A 10,723-nucleotide genomic window follows, 5' to 3' on the forward strand; every position below is an offset into this window, starting at 1 on the left:
ACTTATCGTCAATGGCTCAACCAATGCCCTCTCTCTACTCTGACTCGCTACTCTACTCTCATACGTCTCTCATCTCTCTCACCTCGCTCTCTTTCTCTCCCTCAGCTCTCCTCTCTCCCCAAATCGCTCTTCTTCTCTTCCCCTCGCTCTCTTCTCTCTCTCATCTACCCTCCCTCTCATCTCTCCGCTCCTACTCTACTACTGACTCATCACCTCTCCTAACCTCTTCTCTTATTCAGACTTTTCATTAGGGCTTGTTCTTTGGTCACTCTTCTCTTGATCTCTTACTCTCTACGCTCCTTCTCTTTCTGCTAATCTCTTTGTTCTTCTCGTCCTTTCTCTGCGATCTTTCTATGCCGCTCTTCTCTTCTTCTTTTCTATCTTCAGTTCCGATAAGGAGACTGGATCCATGGTTCATCCTAGGCCGGTAGGAGGATGGACGCGCGTAGTGTATAGGTATGGAGACGAAACTGTGATTGTGCGAGAGAGAGAGATGGGAATGGAAAGGGAGAGGCGTGAAGGGTATTATAAATTGGATTATGGACTGTACGTAAAACAACAAAAACACACACTGGCTCTTTCCTTTAGTTGGAGACTTGGGTCAGTAGGTAGTAAATCACTCAAGTCACTCATAGTGCGTCAGTTCAAAATGTCATGGCTTTACATGTTTAACCCCTTAGGCCACCAAGGCTTAGTAACGTTACCCCCTTGTCACCGAACACACACCCAGTTGTGGTATATTGCAGTAGCGGGTGTGTGTATAGATGTGTAGGGGAGTGTTCGGTGTGCGTACATTAATTAGGGCTGGGATTGCAGGGACCTCACGATACGATATTATCATGATATTTAGGTGCAATTGCAGATACTGTGCCTGTGTTGCAATTTGATGTGCCCAACTCAATGTTAGGAAGGTGTTCTTCAATGTTTATGTACACTCAGTGTTTGTCTGCTGCAGAGAGAGAGCACGAGAATTAGTTCTCACCAGTCATGAAAATAAAAGTGCTGAAAACATGTTGGCTCACTATTGAAGATGGAGAACAAGCTATAGGAAGAACAATTGTTTTAGTGCAGGTACAGCCGACTAGACTAATGCTACCCAACAAAATTATATATATTTTTGTATTATATAAAAAAAATTATTGAACTTGGAGTATCAATATATTATCGTCCCAAAATAATATTGGCGATATGTAACGTGTAATACATTCCCCCCCCCCCCCCATTACTAACATGAATTCCTGCATAGGAGAAATAGTGGTCCTTCAATGAACTCCTTGCCCACTCTTATCTGGATGAACAACACTGCACTGTCCCCTCAGTGAACCCAGAACACAACCTCATTACCTACCATGTGATTTCTTTTCTGGACAGGTGGCTTTCTGACAGCGCTTCAGAGTGTTGATTTAGGATACATTATGCCTTTTACAGATGTAGGATTTCAATTTGATCACTCTTTTGTTGCTGTAAATTTCTCCTGCAAAGCAGGAAATGCAAACTTGTAGTGTATTTGAGTTTTAAAAAGGCTTCTAAAAGTTGGTCATTTCCACTTTGACATTTCAGACTTGATTTGCTCCTAATGGAAAATGGTCAGGACACCCTACAAAAATGTCAAGTTAATTCACATTGCTGCAGGATTCTTTTCCTGCTGTAGCAAACTGGCTCAAATTAAGATTTCTTTTATTTTACCAGGTAAGTTGACTGAGAACTCATTCTCATTTTTACAGCAACAACCTGGGGAATAGTTACAGGGAATGAATGAGCCAATTGTGAACTGGAGATTATTAATTAGGTGACCATGATGGTTTGAGGGCCAGACTGGGAATTATAGCCAGGGCACCAGGGTTAACACCCCTAATCTTACAATAAGTGCCATGGATCTTTAATGACCTCAGAGAGTCAAGGACACCCAGGTGTCAATCACTGCGCCTGGGGGCATTTTTTAGACCAGAAAGAAAGAGTGCCTCCTACTGGCCCTCCAACACACTTCCAGCAGCATCTGGTCTCCCATCCAGGGACATCTGACCAGGGACAAACACCTGCTTAGCTTCAGAAGCAAGCCAGCAGTGGTATGCAGGGTGGTATGCTCTGGCTAGATCCTACATATGGAGTAGATGATTTAAGATTAAAGCGGAACGGGGGGGGGGGATCTGATCCAACATCACGTATTCAGTATCTGATACGCTTAATACATATATCAAGTTTTGACCTAAGGGCCCTGGTCAAGGAGTGCACTAAATAGGGAATAGAGTGCCATTTAGGACACAGGAACAGTAATGAATAGCCAAATACGTCAGTTGTTTGTACTAGCAGCAGTGAGTTTCCTGGTTGGCTCAAAGTGACAGACGACGGGAGGACAAGTAACGAGCATTGCAGGTGGAAGACAATGGACATTCTCTTTAGGGAAACAAATATCTGCTTCATACATATCAATACACCTCTGAGTTTCTAGTAGCAGGCCTTATCTATTATCATACACCCACACACTGATACTCACACCTTATCATTCTCTCTGCTCCCCCTTCTCTCCCCCTCTCTCTTCTCTCTCTTCGCGCCCCACCCTCTCTCTCTCTTTTCTCTCTCTGTTTCTCCCTCCTTTCTTTCTCACCTTACCACACTCACTGACAGAGACATGTACACACATACTGAAAGATACGTGCTCCTTCACCCATTCACTTAAAACCTCCAAAAAGCCTGCTGTGTAATACTTGAATTGAGAGTACCTTGAGTTCTTAAGCCCTAGTTCAAACACTGCGTCTATGTCACCACTCCGAACAGAAACCAAAAATAGCCACTCTTTGGAAGAGGCGAGGGTAGAGTGCCCGTCTGAAACAGTGCGCCTCGTCGCAATTTGACGAATAGTTGCAGCCTCTGCCTCTCTTTTGGCTGCGGTGCAGGTGAGCACGCCTCTGTTTCAATGCAGCGAGCCAGAGCCGTTCTTCCACTGTCGGAGAAATGGTCATGCATTTTGAAAGATATATTGATTAATAGAGCATGCAAATAAAGGTTGCTTTCTACCACACCCACAACGGAACAGCACAGTCAATGGTCTCAAGATTTTCAGGTGAGGCTAAGGGTCCTCATGGTTATGCTAGTTTTTGTGTTTTCTTTGATATACCAGGAAAAGCACGCGTAAAACATGACTTCTGCAACAGCGCGGTTGAATACATTTATAACCGTATTGGCAATACATTTCAGCAGTAGCGAGAAGATTGTCAGAGTGTCTACGTTGCAGGCAAGGTGTAAGGCCTACATATGCAGCTATCCTCTAAAGATCTCATGGTAAGTATTTTAGGGATGAGGAGACTCCTTCCTGATTCCTTACGTAAAGAGGCGGTTTATACATCTGAAGACACATGTACATTAACTGGTGGGACAACTTAAACCATCATAGTTCAGTTCGAAACGTCGAGGACTTCAGCACATGCAGAAGGATTGTGATCAATCTTTTATTTGTGTATTTTTAGTGGACATAAACTTTTGGCTTTCTTTAAAATATAGAGGTTCTGTTGGCTAGTGCCTGAATTTGAACACGATTAATTCCAAAGAGTGAAGGTCTGCAACGGTTGTTATGAAATCCAATCAGAATGTTCAGAGCAAATGCTCTCAATCCATGCCAGCCCAGCTCTAATATTCTATCAGTTCGGCCTCGCATATGCTTGTGTCTGAAACTGTGCGTAGGAAGATTTCCAAGTCGCACCCCAACTCCACTGTGGGTTCCAGCTCCCTGTGCCTCTCTCTCCCTCCCCTTCCTCATCCCTGTCTCCCCACTTAGAGGGAAAGTAAATCCCTAGGATTGTGAGTGATCGCTCCCTCCCTCGCCTCCCCCCGTCCCTCCCTCCCTCCCTCCCTCGCCTCCCCTCCCTCCCTCCCTCCCTGCCCTCCCTCCCTCCTCCCTCCCTCCCTCCCTCCCTTGGCCTCCCCTGAGGCCCGTCTCCTCCCCCTCAGGGGCCTAATGGAGGTGAGGGGCAGGTGGACCGAAGGTTAGATGAGGCCCGGTGGAGAAGCATGAAGTTGATGACCATAGGACACCTTCGTATCCCCCTAGGAAAAACCCCCATGCCCTCACCCTCTCTGGGACCAGGTGAATTAGCTCTTTGTTATGGGAGAAATGGAGAATGATTCTAAAGGAATAAACCGTTTCCCTCTCAAGGATTGACTGCCAGAGAGGGGACGCTTGTGGTTCCTGTGTCTTAGTTTTAGAGACGCGTTATTTTAAGATGCTTTGATGTTGTACGGTTACACAAGGTTTTTCTTCCTATTTAAACGTTGTTGGAGCTGTACGCCGCGACCGTTGGGCAGATGTGGTAGATGGCGACGATTAAGATTGTGGTAAAATTGCGTTCATATATGGCAAACAGATGGCTGCCACTTATATGACGTGTACCAGTGGGATTTGCGGAGCACCCCGCAAACTGTGCTGCAGGTACGCCACAAACTTCTTAAAGGAAGAATCACGAAAGCTTGGCATATGGACAGAAACGACGTTCGGTATGGAAATGTACGTTTTTGTATTCGGTCGTACCCGCAGTCCCCTGCCTATTTTCCGTGAACAGTGAAGGAATGCATGACAGTAGAGGGGTTGTTTTGTTAAGCTGAAAAAAATAAGCTGTCCTTGTCTCCTTTTGTCGTCGAACCGTGGTTTTTGGGCTGGAAAATGATTATTGAACGCTTTGTTGGATGTTTTATATTGTTTCCCTCTTTTGACCTTTATAGGAAGGTAACTTAACCTTGCAGAACCTGCGTCTCCGTAATTGATGATTTTAAGGATTTTTAAAATCCAAAAACTTAACCAAGGTTATTCCCTTTCCTTTCTGTTTGTCTTATGTATCTATTATCTTTCTGGGTCTGTCTCTCTCTCACCCTCTCTTTCTCTCTGTCCTTAATCCTTATTTCTCTATAGGTGGGAATAAAGTTTGAGGAAAGGAAGGGGAATTGGAAAAGGGAGGAGAGCGTTGGAGTAAAGCCCACGTGGCCACCCTGTTCCCTTCCACAGGTCTGTTTGGGAGCTGGAAGAACTGTATCTAGAAAGGTGCACCAATCCTGCTGGGGACCTGGAGCCTCCACTCTACCAAGAGAGTGGTCAAGGGTAAGACAACTACACTTCCCATAAGCCCCGGGCATCTCACTGCACCATGACACGCAAAATCATCAGTCAGTGTGTCTGACTGTAGCCAGTGCTTTTACAATTGGGGACATTGCAAACAGTAGCTCTGAAACCGAAGTGTCCTCAATATTGACCTATGCATCTTCATTCCTCTTTGACCTCTCCTTGCCCCCTCTCCCTCTCTCAGAGTTGATCACTGACAACCAGATAGATCGGTTCAGCTGAAAGGACCAGAGCTGAAGGATCACTCCTCACACGTTGCTTACGGAAACATCGTCAACCAGACAAGAAGTCCAAAAACCGCGCTCTCTTTGCTGACATCGGCGAAGGACGCGTGTCCAGTGCAAAGCAGGCTGAGATTTTTCCAACCAAAGACTCCAGAACGGTAATCAGATTGCTCAGTTGTTTTGCATTCTTATTTGTTTGTTCCAATTACTCACATTGCCTACTCCGTACCTAAGAAGCTAGGTATCACATAAGTGAGAAGACTACCATCACAATCATGCATCTCAAATGATAGATTTCCCTCTGGTGGACCTTTTGTCATCAATTCTATAGGATTGTGTAGTTGGTGGTATGATCAACAATGTTATGGGCCATCACTTTTATTGCATTCTAAAAGTGTTATAGGTACTATGACAGTTTGAAGTCAGAAGTTTACAACACCTTTTAGCATATAATACATTTTAAATCAGCTTTTCACAATTCCGTGACATTAAAATCCTATTTTAAAAATCCCTGCATCATAGGTCAGTGTTAGGGTCAGCCGAACTTTTTTAATTTTTGAATGAATGTGAAATGTCAGAAATAATAGTAGAGGTAGTGACACTTGTATTTCAGTCGTTTTGGTATTTCTATTCATCAGGGCGATTCCCAGTGGCGGTCAGAAGGTTTACATACACTCAATTAGTATTTGGTAGCATTGCCTTTTAAATGTTTAACTTGGCTGTCAAACGTTTCGGGTAAGCCTGCATCAAAGGCGGGGGATGACTATACCTCCACAGACCAAGGAACTTCGGCATTACCTGCTTGAAAAGGAATGGATATTTAAAAAAAAACCTCCACAGACCAAAGGGACTCTGGTACCTCGCATTGGTGAGGAGGAAGTGACTTCCCACAATAAGTGGGTGAATTTTGGCCCCATTACCTCGCATGACGAGCTTGGTAACTGAGCTCAGGTTTCTCCGAAGGCCTTTCCATCGTTGCTCGCCAAACACTTTTCCGTTCTGCGCCACAGAATTTCTATAGGATTGAGCGTCAGGGCTTTGTGATGGGCCACTCCAATACCTTGACCTCTGTTGTCCTTAAGACGATTTTTCCAGCACAGCTTTGGAAGTAATGGCGGTGTGGGATATCCCATCATTGTTCACGACTTTGGGGAAGACCCATTTTCATGGACCGAAGCTTTTAATTCTTGTGCCTGACTGAGTTGTCTTGAGGATGTTGCTTTCAATATATCCACAGTAAGCTATTTTGGTGTCCTACGTGAGTAAAGTAGATCGTATGAAGTTTGTGAAAGTGCATACAAGCTCCCTCCTGGCAGGCAGAAGCACCCCCACAAGACGTATTGATGGTGCCTGACCCAGTGCGCTAGTCACGGTTGGGTTGCGTTTTACATTCTCGCTTTGCACAAGGGCCTCCGCCCTTTGTTCTTCCAAACATAATGAGGTCACTTTATGGGCACAACATTAACATTTCTATGATTTTGATGGTCATCAGACCTAGAGGGACATTTCATCTCAAATAGTACGATTTCCCTTTGTGCCACTCCCAGTGTTCAGTTGAGTAACCGATCTGAGTGTCTAGTGATTTTTTTCTACTCTCTGGTTGGGTTTGTGGAGCAGCTGGTTGCTATCTTACTTCCTTGACTGGAGTATGCTGGCCTGGATCCCTTTTCGAGGTTATTGGTCGATATTAGGACATCGTCTTTGTTCTCTGCTCGACTTAAGTATGAACTTTTGATAACCTGTTCGTCCAGCATCTTCACTTCTGGTCTTTGCTGTTGGTTCTAGGGATTTCGGTTTGCACTTTTTCGCACCAAAGTCGTGTCATCTCCTAGGAGGACAAAACGCGGTTATCTCCTTCCTGAGCGTTGTACTGGGTTTATCTCCGGGTTTGCGGTGACAGGCTTGTGTGGAGTTCCACGATGGATTGTTAGTAACCTTGCATACTTAATTGTTCGCTAGCAGCTTCATAGGGACTGTTTTGTTTTATTTTCTGCATGAACGATGGGTGATCATCTTGCTAGAATGGGTGGAGGTTTCTTAAAGAGGGTAGACCCATTCAGGGCATTTGGAAAGGTTAGCTGCCCAAGGATGAACACACGCTTGCGAGAGGTCTTTTTCAAACATGTTTTTTTGCTGAGGTCTGGCTGATTTTGCTGTTTGGAGTTTTCCCATGATGGGTCAAGCAAAGAGGCACTGAGTTTTTGAAGGATAGGCTCTTGAGGAGATACATCCCACAGGTACAGCGACGTTCCAATTGACACAAATGGAGATGTGCAATAGTGGCCTTAGCCCAAGGAGAATTTCATAAAGCTCGATGGGCAGTCTCAGGTTCATGCTGTGCAATCTTTTTGCCGGCGAAAAGCGGTGTTTAAGAGGCAGCAGTCAACTTAGCAGTTATGTAGAGACTGTCTGACCCCACGTGGAATCTGTATACAAGTGAATTTATAAGGTTGAAATAATCTTGTCTCGGTAAAACATTTGTTGTGAAAAAAATGACTTGTCATGCGCAAAAGTAGATTGTCTGTCTAAGTACCAGTACATTACTCTGCGGATGATCTTATAGGTATGTCTCAACAAAGGATTAGTGATTGGAGTGGTTGGAAAGAAGAACGAATTTTAGATTTGACTCTCAGGCCTAAAGTGGTTTTATGCGTTTGAGGGAACTTGCCGAAGCTTCAGCTGGTAGTTATCTGAAGGGAGTGGCAAATAGGACTGGCGCTATTAACGCATGTGGGCGAATGCTCGATCTGCGCAAGATGTCTTGTAACCCTGATAAGTTGTTGATGCTTTGTGTTTTATTTTTTCTTCTAATACTACTATCTCGAAATGGGACTCAGGACATTACAGCAGTCTGATTTGAATTAGTTGTCAAACTTAGGCTACACTGCTGTGGATAAGCACCTCACGAATAATACGGTACTTGCGACTGTTGGAAGTGATGTGAGATGTTCTTGGGTTTCTAACTCTAACCTCTAACTTGCACTCGTTGGTATTCTCGAGGGCTGAGCGAAGGGACTAACAATTCTTTGCTGACACTGGCCTTTGTGTAGTAAAAGTCTCTCTCGAGCGTTGTCTTTTGTAGCTCGTCTTTTCACTGCCTTGTGTCGGTCCTTTTCTCCTGTCTCCCGTTTCCGTTCCCTTTCACTCCATTCTTTACGCTCTCTCCTCTCTGCTCTCTCTCGCCTGGATGCTTCTGTTCGGCACTAAAAGCAGGCGCGAGTCGCCCGATGAACACCCCCAGGGCCCTTCCCCCATCTGGCCCTCCCCCAGTCCCAAAGTTGCCAATGTTGCCTTAGAGAGAGAGAGGGCAGGTGGAGAGAGAAAGAGAGGGAGCAAAGAGAAGAGAAAGATCACATGAGGGTCTGAGGCTCAGTGGTTAAAGCAACAACAAAAAAATMTCATGACTGAAATTTAAGCCAATCTTAGCTCGAAGGCCATATTGAGATTTTGAAATCGAGGGCCGCACAGATTGTTTTATGACCGATTCATTTGTCACAATCAATTCGCGGGCAAGAAAAAGGGCAGTTATTCGATAATACTGTACAAAGGTCCATTTTCATTTCTACATACTTTATCTACAGTAGTTTTAGACGTTCAAGTGTGTCCTGGAGTGTTTTCTTTCACCCAAAATAATCAATCATTCTTACTCAAACCTCTCATGTCATCCATATGACGGAAACCTGTCGCCGTGACGGATAACTTTAACCCCTGGTCTGAGGTAGGCCTGTGYCAGTAATATTACTGATCACTACTATTGGCGGGCATGTTGTCGTGTGCTCACTGGCAGCTCCCATCTGTACGTCATCACATCATAACTCATTATATAAAGACAGGAATTCAGCCAGAAATAAAATACCAGTAACAACATGTGCATGACCAGTAAATAAATGTGACGGTAAATACATGTGTATGCTTATCTCACTCTACTCTGATCTCCCTACAGATCTCCCTGCTTCCTAGGAGCAGTGCTTCCAGAATGAGACATACTCACTAAGCCAGAGCTGATGGAATGCGTAGCGTAAGGGAAGACAATCACACACCTGTGTGCATGTGYGTTTCAGGAAATGACTTCCTTCTCAGAAAAGGGGTTACTTGACACCAGGTGTGTGTGTGTGTGACTAATGAGTCATATCACTTCTAATCTCTCATGGACAGACTATCTGTTTACGCATAGTTCTGGGTTAACTGGGGATTAMGTTTCTTAAGAAAGACCGTAAAAATGCAACACAGAAAACTCGGTGTATACACAGAGAGGCGTAGCTTCAGAGAACGTTTGTTTTTGTTGCTTTTTTAAAGTTAGAGAAGCCGATAAGCTGACACCCGGAGAGTCAGTTCGTCACAAKTAGATTTGCGAGAATAGATAGAGTTGTATTGACACCTGCTATCACGTCTATGGGTAGGAGAGGGAAAGGTTGCGCCACTCSTGTAGAGTCGATGTTCGCAAAGAGGATGTGGAAGATGTCAATCACCAGGCTATTTCTGAAGGAACAGAGTTCCCTACGGAAGCCATTAATAAGCTCCAAAGACTAACTGACTTACTGACACCTGAGGAACACTCTCACACGCCAGAGAGGGCTTAAAGGGTTAATCTGCAGTTGCAACATCCATTTTCTTTGGACTGATTAATGAATGATATGTTCCCATTGATAAATGCCCCCATGAGCTTAGTTCAACTGCCGCACACCATTCGAACCCAAAATAGAAGCTTGTTCACGCCAATGTTTAGAAATAAAGTGAATGTCACCAGACACTGTATAGCCTCAAAACACAGGTAAAACTATCATTTTGATATCATAGATGCTCAGTCCTTGCATCCCTAGCTCTGTTCATGAATTTGAGAGTGCTTACATTTCTCCAATCACATCCCTCAGCTTTTTACCGAAACAGGGGTGGGGATGCCCCGGTGTTATTGTTTCAACTTCGGATTGCCCCTTTAAGAGTTGCTTTATATAGTTCACAAAATAATTGGGAAATAATTAGCTGTGGAAAGTTTTTTTTTTTAAGTAAGCTTTTAATCCATGGCTAATCACTTTGTGCTCTATAAATACAGTTTTCCGTTGTTGTAGTTCATTATATTGATTTCATTTCGAGGACAACTTTGTCCTGTTCCATTCCGAGATGCCCATATACAAAGTCATACTGCATAACTGCTCAAAATAAACAAAGAGGGAATAAATCACACAGTGTAAATAAATATCACATGATCCAGACAAGACAAGGGGCATCCAGAGTTATATTTTCAGTCTTGTATATGGTACACCAGACTGTTAGGACTCCCTGACATAGAAAATACAGACATAAGGGATATTTTCACTAGACTAGAGCATATCAGCTACCCTAAACACACACACACACACACACACACACACACACACACACACACACACACACA

General features: G+C 44.1%; 1 protein-coding gene across 2 annotated transcripts in view; it reads right to left on the bottom strand.

Moving 5' to 3' along the window:
• Positions 1-10,723, bottom strand: part of LOC111963823 (electrogenic sodium bicarbonate cotransporter 1) — an 81,423-nt gene that overhangs the window by 43,562 nt on the left and 27,138 nt on the right. The window lies entirely within an intron of this gene.

This window comes from Salvelinus sp. IW2-2015, linkage group LG5 (genome assembly GCF_002910315.2).
Source record: "Salvelinus sp. IW2-2015 linkage group LG5, ASM291031v2, whole genome shotgun sequence".
In the NCBI taxonomy this organism is placed as follows: domain Eukaryota; kingdom Metazoa; phylum Chordata; class Actinopteri; order Salmoniformes; family Salmonidae; genus Salvelinus; species Salvelinus sp. IW2-2015.